This window comes from Rhinopithecus bieti, unplaced genomic scaffold (assembly GCF_001698545.2).
Source record: "Rhinopithecus bieti isolate Rb0 unplaced genomic scaffold, ASM169854v2 scaffold_31127, whole genome shotgun sequence".
Lineage (NCBI taxonomy): Eukaryota > Metazoa > Chordata > Mammalia > Primates > Cercopithecidae > Rhinopithecus > Rhinopithecus bieti.
In genome coordinates, this window is record NW_016813970.1 from 940,292 (window position 1) to 954,286 (window position 13,995).

General features: G+C 38.0%; 1 long non-coding RNA gene across 1 annotated transcript; it reads right to left on the reverse strand.

Annotated features, from left to right (window-relative positions):
* Nucleotides 1-274: 274 nt before the first annotated feature.
* Nucleotides 275-12,346, reverse strand: LOC108513528 (uncharacterized). Its single transcript, XR_001880927.1, has 3 exons — nucleotides 12,279-12,346; nucleotides 3,964-4,098; nucleotides 275-456 (listed from the first exon to the last, which is right to left on the reverse strand). It is a non-coding gene; the product is annotated as an uncharacterized LOC108513528 (long non-coding RNA).
* Between the last annotated feature and the right edge of the window lie 1,649 nt (nucleotides 12,347-13,995).

Below are 13,995 nucleotides of genomic sequence, written 5' to 3' on the forward strand. Positions count from 1 at the left end.
AATATTTAGAAGAATGATGGTTACAAAGAAAGTGCTCAAAAGATATTCCCTGAATGTCGAATAAAGAATGGTGAGAAGTTCACTAAAGCTTCCTTTAGCCTATTCAAACTACAATGGAATTGCTCTTAAGACAGTTTGTTTCTCCATCTCAATTTTCTCATGTCTTTTAAAAAAATTGTTGTAAGTTTTTATTTTGAAATGATTGTAGACTCACAAGTACTTGCAAAAAGAGTATGTAGAAGTTTCATCTATTCTTCACCCAGCTTCCCCTAAATGTAACATCTTTCATATCCTTTCTTTTTACTATTTCCTGTTTCCTTGACTTCAGTTTCTTATTTCTTCTGTAAGTCTTTCTACACATGCTTTCAGGAACTCCTCCATCTCTTATTTTATGGCCAAATCATTGGTGAACTTTCTAAAACACCAACATCAAATTCCTTCTCCAAGATGATGGTCCTATCGAGGAAGGGATAGAATACTTCAATTAAATATGCTTAATCCTGTTTTTCATAATAACAAATAAATCAAAAGAAAAGAAAGGCTGTTTCATCTTTTAAGCTTGTAGTTCTACCAAGAGATACTATCTCTTCTGTAAGTCCTGTATAGCAGTTTGTTTATTGTGATTTCTACAGACAGGCAATTTGTTGACTCTAATGTATATTTTCTCTCTTATATTCAACTGTTAAAGAAAAGTTGAATAAAACAAATATATGATTTCTTTTAAAATTATTTATTCTGCTAAGTCTCTGTCATTTTTAAAAATTCAACACACGGCCGGGCGCGGTGGCTCAAGCCTGTAATCCCAGCACTTTGGGAGACCGAGACGGGCGGATCACGAGGTCAGGAGATCGAGACCATCCTGGCTAACATGGTGAAACCCCGTCTCTACTAAAAAATACAAAAAAACTAGCTGGGCGAGGTGGCGGGCGCCTGTAGTCCCAGCTACTCGGGAAGGCTGAGGCAGGAGAATGGCCTAAACCCGGGAGGCGGAGCTTGCAGTGAGCCGAGATGGCGCCACTGCACTCCAGCCTGGGCGACAGAGCGAGACTCTGTCTCAAAAAAAAAAAAAAAAAAAAAAAAAAAAATTCAACACACATTTATTGTGTACCTACTATGTGCATGTGCCAAGCTCCATCCTAACAATGGTCTCTTATTCCCCCAAGATAATCCGTGATGAACATCACTTTTTAGACATTGTAAGTTCTGAAAGATCGATTGAAAACTCCTTTCTTCCAGGTAAGTAGGTTATTCTCTAAGGAATGGGCATTTATGTTCAGGTCATAAGGGCATGATTATGTGCTAATAACTGGTCTCCAGGGCTAAAAAAAGAACCCATGTCCCTTCCAATATGCCTGAGATATAAGATAATCTACGACTTGACAAGATAAGGCTCATCAATTTCATCATCAGTAAAAAGAGGACATAACTGGGACGTCACTAACTGCTATTGTTAAAATGAGTGTGTATTAAAATCCTTATGGATGTCCCTTCATATTCAACATTAATTAGAAACCTGCCCTATCTCAGTGTTCTTCCATAATCAATCCCCCTTTCCAGTATTACTAAGGTAACTGTAAGCCTTGTGTGCCTGAACTGTCCTGGTTTACATCTGTTGTTCCAGCATAATTATTAATTGCAGCCCCGTTCACTGTCTGATGAATCTTGGTTTGGAAGATAAATTATATGGTCAACCTAAGTATTAGGGTCCCTGGGATAAACAATCAAGGTGCCGTTCTTATTTATTGGTATTGGTTTGTCACAAGCTGTGAAAACAGTTTTTCTTTTGATTGTTTCTTCCTGAGTTGTCACAAAGACCTTCACATAAAATCGCTCTCTCCCATTAAAGTAATTATTGAAACCCCCTTCAGTAATGACCACTTGTTTTAGTTTTCCTTCTCAGATTCCCAAGACCAAATGTAGAGATTGTTTTTGCTGGGTCAGGATCAAAATTGTTCAGAGACACTAGCCTTGTGTAGGGAGAATTTCATCTATCTAATCCACAAGAAACTTGAAGAGACATTTTTTCCTTGGTAACATTATCTTGTAGAAAGAGTCTGTGATTGACTACTAATTTTAGCCCAGAGAATAGAAAACTCAAATGTACTCAATTTCAATGTAACATATGTATTTGTGGCCTAAGATACTTAATGTCTCTAAAGTTACTACTAGCGAATGAGTAATTGAAAGGTGAGTTTGGGTGACCTTCTTAGACATAATCTCTGTTAAAACTATTTAGTCTTTATGGTTCACAAGAAAAGGTTTTCTTGAGTTGATGAATAGAATGACATTTCTGATATGATATTTCTACAACTATATTCTTGGCTGATGGTAGTAGCAGTACTACCATTTTTTTCATTATTTAATTTTGGAAAATTGACCACTATTTTTTTTCATCTAAGGCTGTGTCCTTATTGTACTGAAGCACCCAATCAACTCAATGTAAAAAGAAAAGCATTTTAAATAATGTGGAATTATGAAGACAAAACAACTAGTGAGGAAACTAAATTGTTTTTATCTAATTATTTTATAACTCATCTGTGAACTATAGATAATTCTGCTGGTTTTTGCCTTCCTGAAACAGTTTCAGTGAGAATAAATAACATACTTAGTAAAACATTATGAATGTTTGAGATAATAGATGCACAATGACTTTATCCTTGTTTGTAGCTTGCTTGAAAAATTAAATTGAATGAAACAGAGTGTCTTCAGTGTGTTTTTCTTCTTCTCCCTCTTTCTCCTCCTTCTCTAGTTAAAGTACATTAAAAATTATTATTGGTATACATAGCTTCATTATAAGACACTGACAGATGCTGAAATATCAATGATACTCGTCTAGTGTTCATTTAAACAAATTCCATGCTTTTATTAATACTAAGAAGATATCAGGAAAACTGGACTCCTAAATCCCTTCTTAACCTAGGGAACTGGGTTGAATAGCTAAAGGAAATTTCTTGGAATAATTATGCCTTTTCCTATCTTAGGCATCAACTCTACTCCCTTCACCCTACCTCCCCTGTCTCTCCTAGGAGATATATAACAAACTCTGGAGAGGCCTCTTTCATATGAGTTGAGACAGCTCCTTTTCCAGGAGTTTCTGGGCCTGTTTATAAAACACAGCCTGAGAAATTGCCCAAAGAACCCTGCAGTTCTCGAGTGCATAGGGAACTTCCATGACTTGGAAGTAATGGCATCAGGTGGTTGGAGAGGGTGGCGTGATAGACCAGGTTTCTAGTCTTCCAGGAAACCAATTGTACCGGGATCATCTTAATAGGTAATATATATTATATATTAAAAATATATGCAGCTTTCTTAAAAACTAAAGGCCTACCAAAAGAAGGTGAAGATTTCGTAAGATAGAAAAATGTATTCCCTGATTAAAAATAATGACCTATTCCTAATGACGGGACAAGAACTACCCACAATGCACTGCATCTTCTTTTGGCAGGGGTACTCTGAGTACCCTGTGCACATCTCTGTAATTCTCAAGAGACTTACTCACTGTCTTCCAGCTAACAACATGACAGGGATTTATTGAGGTGCCAAGGCCAGGGCTTAGGTGTCAGAATTGGGAAATCTGTCATATGATTATTTGGGTGACGAACTCTAGGTTCCGTAAATACTTTTGTTCCATGAGTGGTTCATGGAAAAACTTAGAGGCTGCCACAGCAACTGTAAGCCTTCTGAACGGGAACTAGGCACAGGAGAGAGTGGGGGTGGGATATGTGTTCAATGGGGAAAGGTGACATTTTTTAGGATGTATTTTGCTGGAAGGTTTACCCCCTAGCAGGGCCAGCCTTAAGAAATGCTGGGAAGTGGCTCTTTGGCAACATTTACCTATTTTGGAAGTGTTCTTCTTCTTTCCTACTCCTTCTCCCACTCTTCCCCTTTCCCCAGTTACTTAACCAACCCAGAGGTATGATTTTGTAATCTGGTTACCCAGAGTCCCTTTGTTGTGGCCCTTACCTGAACTGATATGCTATGGACCTTGTCCACTTCTCATGTTCGCCAGATTTCTTATCAGAGTCTACCTGTATCATGCCCTCTTCCCATTGGATATTTATTTCTGCCTTCCAAGAGAAGAGGAAGTGATCCTATAATCTAATTAGAACAAGAGCAGAAAAGGTAAAAACAATTTAATACATTGTTTCTCCTAATGCAGGGGTGGAGGGTAGGGGCTTTACACTTCACGAATGGCCTCTATAACAGCAGTATTTTAACTCAAAGCTGTGAATTTTTCAATGGTGAAATTCCAGGACCTATGTTTCAAACCGGTGGGAGTAATACTTTGAGGGCAAGAACATTTTTAAAGCACCCTCAAAATCATGCACATAGACAACTACCTGTTCTGAGTAAGGGAGGCCCAGCTGTGGAGTTTGGGAGAGCTGGAGTATCTGTTTTGCATAGCCAGGTGTCATCACAGCTGACAGAGGAGGTGCTGTCAAGGAGCAAGACAGCCTGAGAATGTGCCTGACGGCTTGGTCAACAGGAGGACTAGGGACTGTACGTACCTTTCTCCTCCCGGGGGGTTGGCGCCATGGGCTGAGGCCAGGAGTGCCTGGGTGAGGGTGCATAGTGTATATAGTGTATAGGCACTCTCACCCAGGCACTCCTGGCCTCAGACCATGGTTTGACTACAGCTTATTCCTAAAAGATCAGAAAGGCAAATGATTCAGAAGTATGTGCAGCTGATTCATACTGGTAATATGTAATCTCACAATCCGTGCCTGTTTTCTTTTAAGTGTTGATGTGTTGCTGATGCAGTCTGCACTCTGCTCTCCGACTGTCCCTTAGAAAACAGCAACAATGCTTTATTTCTGATTACATAACGACTCAAGCCAAAGAACTTTAAAAAAATGCCCACAGCAGTTTTGATTTTACACTGTTTATGTTTCATTTTTGCTCTACTAATCCAATATTTTTTGAATATCTTCATAGCCTAGCCAGAACATATTCATTGAGTTATTGACTAGACAGGACTCTGATTTAACCTTAAACTCTTAGGAAAACTTCCCATGTGACTTACAGGATTTCCAGTGCAAATCAAGAGAACCATTGTTGATTCTTAATAATTATGTGGTTTCTGTATGTAAATGTATGCCTTTCACATGCATAAATGCATCAGGGCATAAAATTTCCAGTGCCATCTAAGCATACACATGTGGACACATGCACATACACACACCCACTGCACAAATCTCTGGTCTTCAATTACTAATTGTTCTCTCATTTGAGCTGACTACTCTACTGCTCCTATAACTACTAAATAATAATATGGAAAGATGCTTAAACAAAACAACCTAGAGTCATAATTGTTAAATTTTAAGGAAGAATGGCATTGCTACTAGACACATGCAACTAAGCAAGGATTTTTGTAGGAAAGTGATGAGGTTACAGAACTGTTATAATCAGCATCTTCTTTATTGGCAAAAAGCATAAATAGGTAGTTTAATCATCTTTTTAAGTGGTGATATTGACTAAAACATGAAGAAATGCCATTCAGAAGGGCTTTTTTTTTTCCATTCAGATTTGCAATGCAGATCTGTGTGTGTGAGCCCAGACCATCTTTGCTGTTTCTTTTCATGAAAACCATAGTGCTAATACTGTTAGGGGATTATTACAGTTGGTGAGCAATGCTGCAATGAGGCTAAATTCATAGTGTTCTCAATAAACCTGAGCAGGGGAAAATATATATGAGAAATAAACAAAATAATTATAAATTAGGGTCAAGGCTATTATTTTCTGGGGAGGAAGCCATTAGTTTTCATTAATGCACCACATTAAAGAAATTCTCACATCATGTAAGATTTCTAGATAATAATTATGATAATTTTTGAGTAGCAAGTTTGTCCCAAGTCCCATGCTTAGCACGTTATTTCCTTTGTTCTCGTTTGGGCCTCATATTTACTCTATAGGTAGAAACTATTATCATGTCCATTTTCTATTTATACATATATAGAACATGTATGCATAAAACCTGTATATATTATACATATATAGAACATGTATGCATAAAATACCTAGAACATGTGAATTCAAAGTTATCCCCAAACACATCTAAGTGATTTATTTGGGAGCTGTGTTAGGATATGTAGACAGGGTGATATTTTTTTTCTCTTAAACACACTATTGATATGGGCCATCATGTCACGATGTTTCAATGCATGGTCACATAAGCAACACACATTTTGGTTTTTGTCACATTTCAGTTTTCCCTCATTTTCTATTACCTTTATATCTCTGATGGACAAATCTAGGTCACTTTGAAGTTGGTTGCTATGGAATGTCTTCTCTAGTAAAACTTCAGGGAAGTTTATATTTCCCAGGAAGTCATCTTTAGAACTTTCAAAGGGATATTAACTTTTAAAAACATAAACACACATAAAGTCCTAAATTAACCATGAGAGAATGTTACATCTCCCAGTGCCATCTTCCCAGTTACTCCATATGCCAATTTTAGGCTCATGCGATTTTAGGCACAACCCCGCCCTGTTCCTTTTCTGTCTTTCTTGGGTCTTGGGGTCTTTAGAGCTTTTGCATCTCTTTGCCTGCCTCTGAGATCAGGCTTCCTGACACCGTACCTCTGTGTTGCTTGGAGAGGCAAATTAAAATATACAATCTCCATACGGGAATGATTTAGCAAAATTAAACACAGACAGAGGGCAGAGAAGGCGGGAGGTGTCAAATGTTTCTTCTACCCCACTATCAGTTTGATGTGGTGGCCTTGTTCCTACCTAGTTCCCCTTTATGCTGTCCACTACCCAAAGTTAAAATGTCTGAAATGTTAACAGAATACACATGGATAGAGATATGTATAGGCTTCCTTCTCCCTCTTAACCCAGTGCATGGAGTTTTAATTATGGCTTATTTCAACTTAATTTTGCTTTGCCCTTAGGATGAAGAAGATTTATTTCAATAAGTCTCAGGAGGTATTATGCAATATGTAAGTACTTGCAAGAATCTGCTTAGCCACCTCCAAAGAAAATTATTCCTTTCAATAGATCATTTGCTTTCAGAGTGAACTTCCTTTCCTTTTCCAAACACAAATATGATCATATTGGTGAGTTGACATCAAAGTTGCTGACTTTAAAAGGAACACAGTTATTTATTATTAAAGCCAATGTGTAAATAAAATCTCTGCTTGGTTAGAAACAAATTTAATAGGAAACATGTGAAAGAGCTATGTACAGGGAAGCAATATCATGTACTATCTCCTTTTCTTAGTCCCTGCCTGAGGCAAGATATGGAATACACAGCTCAATAGTGGTGGGAGGTTTTATTACAAATGGAGAATTTCTCAATTATCCTAGATCTCAAACTCAGCGTGGTTCAACATGACCCATTAAGCCATCATTTAGGTCTAAGGTGATGACTGACATTGGGAGGGGACAGCTATCACTGAATACAGAAATGGTTATAAAGACACCCACGAGGACCACCATTTATTTTCTTCTTATCATTGCTCCACTGTTTTCAGATCATTTAAAAATCCACACTGAGCAAAAAGCTACTATTGGTTAGGCTGTACCTAATCTCTAGCATGCCTCCTGAACATGGCCATAGTATGCACTTAGAACTGTTTTAGGCTGTGCCCAACTTTCAAAGTGGTTTCAAGCATAATTTCTGAGCTCTAGTGGGGATGAAAGCCCTCGTACCCTCCTTTTGTTTCTTGCTAGTGCCTTGCACGGCTTTCTGCAAAATACAACTCATGGATTTCTGCAGCACAAAAAAGATAAGATGTTCGGTATCTTTCATTTTCTGCAAATAGTCTGTATTTACAATACTACTCCAGTGGTTTCTGACTACCGCTTAGGGCAATTTTGCTTAGCCTAGCGGAATGTCCTGGAAACTACTGGCAATGATTTAGCCTCCAAAATTGGAACGCATTTAGTAGAGACAGAAAGCCTATGAACAAATAGTGGGCATGTGCCAGAGTAAATAAGTGTGGTTCATGAGCTGCGGTCAGAAATGTCTCTCTTTCAGTATGCAGGGCAGAGCTGTTGCCAGTATTTGCCATAAAGTCATCACACAAAGCAGTTTTTCCTCTCAGTAAGACAGACTCAATGAAAAAGACCTTCTAGTCTCACAATCTACTATTGGGCCCATAGTCACAAGCCAAAGGAGACCTGAGCCGAGGGGTCATTTTCTCCCGTTATCCTTTCTTAACCAGCCTGCCAAGCTTCTATGAAAAAAGAAGGAAACCCATGAGGGAGTAGGAGGAGGTTGGATAGGTTAGAAGAGGAAAGATTCTTTGTAACACTCAAAGCTCCTCCCAGGATCTCATAACAAACCACAGAGTCAGTTTCCTTCCTCTCTTTTCCAAACCCAAACTTTGGCCCTTACTGTCTAGTTCCTTCGAAGCACTTGGTGAGACTATCATCACTTGGTGAAGTATTAAGAAAACATTAAGATGCTTTGCTGCCACCTTTCTCCACAGAGTTCTGTCACAGGCTTAAAGACTGAAGAAGGCAGACGTATATGGTTTCCACTTTAGGTTATTTGCATTTTCCTTTAGAACTTAACTCCTTGACCACACATTACAGAAGGATTTAGTTCATTTGGATTGGAATAGCATGATTTCTGGTGCAGTGTGCATGCTTGCCCTCTGAGCTTAGAGTCTGGTTTCATGTAGTTTTCTATTCCCGTGTAGATGTGCAGTCTTAGCAACCACTGAAATTCAAGAAGGAATCATTAAAAACAAAACAAAACAAAACTGAAGAAACCATCAATCCGTACCTAGTATGGCATTCATTGTGGGGATATTGTCATAGGGGCATGTATAGTTCGCCTTTAAAGAAACGCATAGTAAGAGATGTCATTTTTCAAAACCTTCTTGTGATTACCATTGTCATCTTACCATAAAATAGTAAAATATGGATAAATGTTTCAGAAGCATCTCACATATGACTACTTTAGGAATGAAAGAAATAAATACCAAATATTATTTCTGTATTACATAACCAATTTTCTAATTTATTCCCATAATTATGGAACCCTCAGTTAAATGTAACCAACATTCATTAGACATCCACTCCGTGCCAGGCATTATGTTAGGTACTAAGAACACAGAGATGAAAGGCAGAAAAAAAATATCAAAATGTTGGCAACTGTCAGTTTTGAATGGTAGGATTTAAGAATTTGCACTCTGGTCAATTTAGAAACCTAAATAAATTTTTTTTTTTTTTAATAAGAAAGAAAAAAAGTCCCTCATTTCAAGGAGCTTGAAGTTGATGGATATGAAGGTGAGTGACCCAATAACTTAAAAACAGTATGATAAGCAGCAGAATAGAAGGATGATAGAGATGGCAAAGTTTCCTTAGGACACCCGTGCTAAGTTGGATATGAAGCTCACATTCTACCATAGAGGAATGAGAACTGGCTTAAGAGATAGAAAAGTGGAGCTGGGTTTAGACTCTTTTTTACTTATCCATGTGATCACAGACAAATTGCTTAACCTCTCTAACTCATAGTTTCTTCTCCTATCAAATGGGATAATAATCTCTGTCTTGATTAGTTACAGGGTTGTTGAAGGATTAAATGTGAAGATATATATGAAATAGCACAAAGACCTATGTACATAATATAAATATAAGATGATATTTTTATTATTATTGGTCTCAAAACCTTACTTGCTGGACCAACCTACATAGCCAATAGCAGTTTATCATTATTTAACTGACTACTGAATGTTTCACTTTCCTTTCATCTAAAGATCTCCAAACTCTTCTCTCAAAGTCACATAATCAAGGGCTCTGAGATCTTAAAAGGTGAAATAACTAGGCTCGTATCATTAAATAAGCCCATCCCTCAGCTAGTAGAATCAATAGGCTTTTGCTACTTCAAGTGAAGTTGGGAGGCAGAACGGCCTAATGGGACAAGCAGGGGCTTTGAATCAGATGAATCTGTGGGCTATTAAAATTTCTGCACCTCAATTTCCTCCCAACACAAAGTGTGATAATACTATCTGTCTCAAGTTTTTGTGAGGATTAAATGAGATAAGTATATGCAATGTTTGGAACAAGGTAGCCACTCAATAAATGTTGCCTTTTCTCTAGGCACCAGTGACATCAATCCATATGATCCCAAATTCTATTTTACAGTGCCCGTCTTCTTTTGTGAATTGATGCTAAGAAGTATAATAATCAGGGCCAATACTCCAATATGATAACTGAAGTGACAATGAACAGAAAAGGAAGAATCTAAAAAGGAAAGTGAAAGAAAATGTATACTCACTACATAGAATTGGGTGACCTAGGAGCTCTGGGTTGGTCTGAGTGCTCAATGAATGGTGGAGTAAGTATGAACACCCAGGGGCTAACTAGGAATGGCTTAAACTGAAAACTGGATGTTCTAATCTCGTTTTGCTTATTTTTCTGATTCCCAACTGATTTCCCTCAAATTTCACCTTAAAGAAGGCAAACATTTCTCCTTTCCAGTTTCCTGGTTCCTTTAATTATACTTGGATTTCTGTCCTTTTGTGCTGGATCCAGCAGATGCAATACTAATTTTGTCGGCCAAGCTTTTGCAAGGAGCCCTGCAATCATAGAGTTTCTTCACCTGCTTTCTTCCCGTCAGTCACAAAGGAAAAGGATGGCATGTATTCAAAATGCACAGGCAAACAAACAAAAAACAAACAAACAAACAAAGAAACAAAACAGTTACTGGAAGGACAAAAGGTTTCATGGTGTATACGTCATTTTATCCCAGGTTCTGAAAATGCTGCTACACTGTCATTGCTGTATTTCCCCTTCAGCCCCAAGCCTCATCATCCACAGCTAGGGATGAAGGCCTAATTTAAGGATGCAGAAATGAAAATATCCAATTCTCTTCAAAACAGTTTACATTTTAAATCTTTCTCAATTTGGTGATTTTACCAGTAGAAACACTTTCTGCCACTGATTCTTTTCTAAAATTTCACTCTGGATTACAGATTAGCAAAGAGTTTCAAGATCTGATGAAATATGGCAGAATAAAAACCTAACCGTCATCATTTTGATAATCTCAGCCATATTTTATGATCACTTTAAAAATTGTTTTGATGGGTCTTTACTTCTATTAAAATCTCTCAAAGGTATGGGATCGGGGAGGAAGAAGGTGGTACAGAACCTAGGGAACCCAGGTTGTATAAACTGGAACCAACTAAAAAACAGGCTACTGGTCTGGTCAAACCTGAGAAAGCAAATTAGGTCATTTTGGTGGAGGACAATTCAAACACATACACATACACACACATGCAGGCACAGGCCTGCAGAGGAGGTTTCTTTACCTGGATTATCTCCTCCATCTCTCCTGTCCTTGTCTGACCATGCATACTTCCAATATTGAACATATATTACTATTTATTTTGGTGAAAAACTATTAGGCTATTTCAAAGACATGAGAAAAACACAACCAAGAAATGGTGTAAATCAAACTGATCCACCTTTCTGACTTGTGATGTGGTAAGAGGTGGTAAGGGTGTCTGGACATTGTCAGTGCATTGCAACCCATATACCAAAGTGACTTTGTTATATGAAAGCAGTTTAATTTTTTTTCCTTTTTGTAACCTTGTGAAATTTCCACATTAAAAAGCAATCACATCTTTCAAACTGGAAATGATTGTGTTTGGCACCACAGTCTCTGGTGTAATGGGTTGAGCTTGTTTTCGCTAGAGCGAAATCAGCTTTCAAAATAAATCACATGTAACAACATTCTACTCCCCAAATCGTATAATCCTATTAACCAAGTTTCATTTTTTTTTTCATTGTCACTGAGCTGACAAGATTGGCCAAGTTTCCACGTGGAAACAGAAAGCTTTGGAGGTCCTGGCCAAGGCAAGGAGAGCTACCCAGCTCCAGCCTTGCCAGAGCTTGATGAGCCCTTAAATGAACTCATCTGTGCTTCATCTCCACCTAACAGGCTTTGTGGGGAACAGGGTCATCCAATCACTTAGCAATTCAAGCCACTCAACAAATAGTCCAGTTGGGACAATCGAAGGACAGTGGGTTACCATGGCCATCCCAGTGAATAAGACCTTTATCAAAAGTACATCAGAGTGCCAGTGTGCTGAATGAGAATGCATCCCAAGTGGCTGTGGGGAGAATCTTTGCCAGAAGTGTAAATTATGTGGCAATATCTAAAAGAGCACCTTATAATTTCAGATTTCTCAGGAAAGCATATTTTCTTTGGGGTAAAAGAAGAAAATGAAACATCTTATAATAACCAAGTAGATTTGTTTTCTTCTGCCAGCAGGAAGAAAGCTCTCCTAGAAAATGTTTAGGGAGTTTCCAGTCAAAACTTACTATTCAGCTTGGTCTTTGTCCTTTCCAAACGGTATGAGCCACTCTTTGCACTTGAGGTGATCGGTGAGGCAACTGGCCATCTGTGAGCATCATAATGGTCTTATTAAAGCAACGCAGCTAAAGTGGTTGGAAGCTAACGTCAATTTATAATTTTCCATAAGTGACAGGTCACAACTTTTGTTAGCCATGTCCAGATTCTGTCTTAGGCTGAAATTCGCAAACCCACGTCTTCTCCCTGGAGAGTACTCCTTCCAGTAAGTCCTTGGGGCAGCTTTTCCCACGAGCCAGTATCTTCTGGCATAATATTTACATGTAGGCCTCAGGGTAACTCAATTCTTCAGAGTCAACACAAACTCTAGTTGGTCTGATTCTGTCCTTTGGAAAGCTTCCCCCAGACCAGAGTTTTGTGTCAGATTCTTTGGTTTGCAGCTTTTCTTACTCGGTTGGCAAGCAGTTAACTCTGACTTTAGAATCAGTCCTGGGTTTGAATTCTGTCCCTGCTACTCACTAGCCTAATAAACTTGGCCAAGATATTTAACCTCATTAAGATTCAGTTTCTCAAACTATTGAAAGGATATAATAATATGCCCTGCTTAAGGCTGGGTGTGGTGGCTCACACCTGTAACCCCAGCACTTTGGTAGCCCAAGGAAGGAGGATTGCTTGAGGCCAAGGAGTTCAGGACCAGGCCTGGGCAACGTAGTGAGACCTTGTCTTTAGGAAAAAAATTTAGCTGGGTATAGTGGCACATATCTGCAGTCCTAGCTAGTTGGAAGGCTGAGGCAGGAGGATAATTTGTACTCAGGAGGTACAGTGCAGCTATGATCACACCACTGCACTCCAGCCTGGGTGATACAGACTCTGTCTCTAATAATTAATAAAAATAATAATAATATACCTGGATACCTTGCTTAAAGAATTACTGTGAGGATCAAGTAATAATTGGAAATTATGGAAATTAGCAGGTATCCTCCTCCCTCAGAATAATTATGGGACCATTGTTCATAAAATTAAGTATATAAGAATAATAGCAAATAGTAGGAATAAATAATTTTGTCATCTCAAGCCTTTGAAAGCATTTCTCTTGAGCTTTTATTATAACAAAAAGAATAATTAGATACAAGTGGAGGGTTCTACATGTTCACCATTTGTCTCCCTTTAATTCCCTAGAAATAGAGTGGCTTCCTTACATTACAGATTAAATAGTATTTAAAGTAGATTCATTCCCTAAACCTCAAGGAAAGCAGCAATTTTCTATGGGAAGTTACTTTTGAGTCTGAACCAGTTTTAGATACACTGGCGAGGATCATAGAGCATGAAAGAATAATAACTGGCTTTTGTAAGGTATCCCACTATTTAAAGTTTTATGGTCATTATTCAAACCAGTGAAAATAGAAGTTACATTAAAGAAAGAAGGGTAGTTATCTTTTAGTGAAAAATTTAGTAGTTATGCTAAAATGAATCAAGGCTTTTTACCCCACTCTATGTAAGGCACCAACCATAGGAAAATAGCTATATAACATATGAAGAATTTAATTCTTGAAGTATTAAGTACTATCTTCCTATGAGAGAAACTTGTGTATATAATTTTCTCAGAATATCAGACAATTATTCTTAAGGGTATGGTTATGACATTCTTTCTGTGGTCATTTATAAAGTTATTCTTATTTTCATTATTTCCCAGTGATTGATCAGGAAATACTAGTCCTTATTGATATA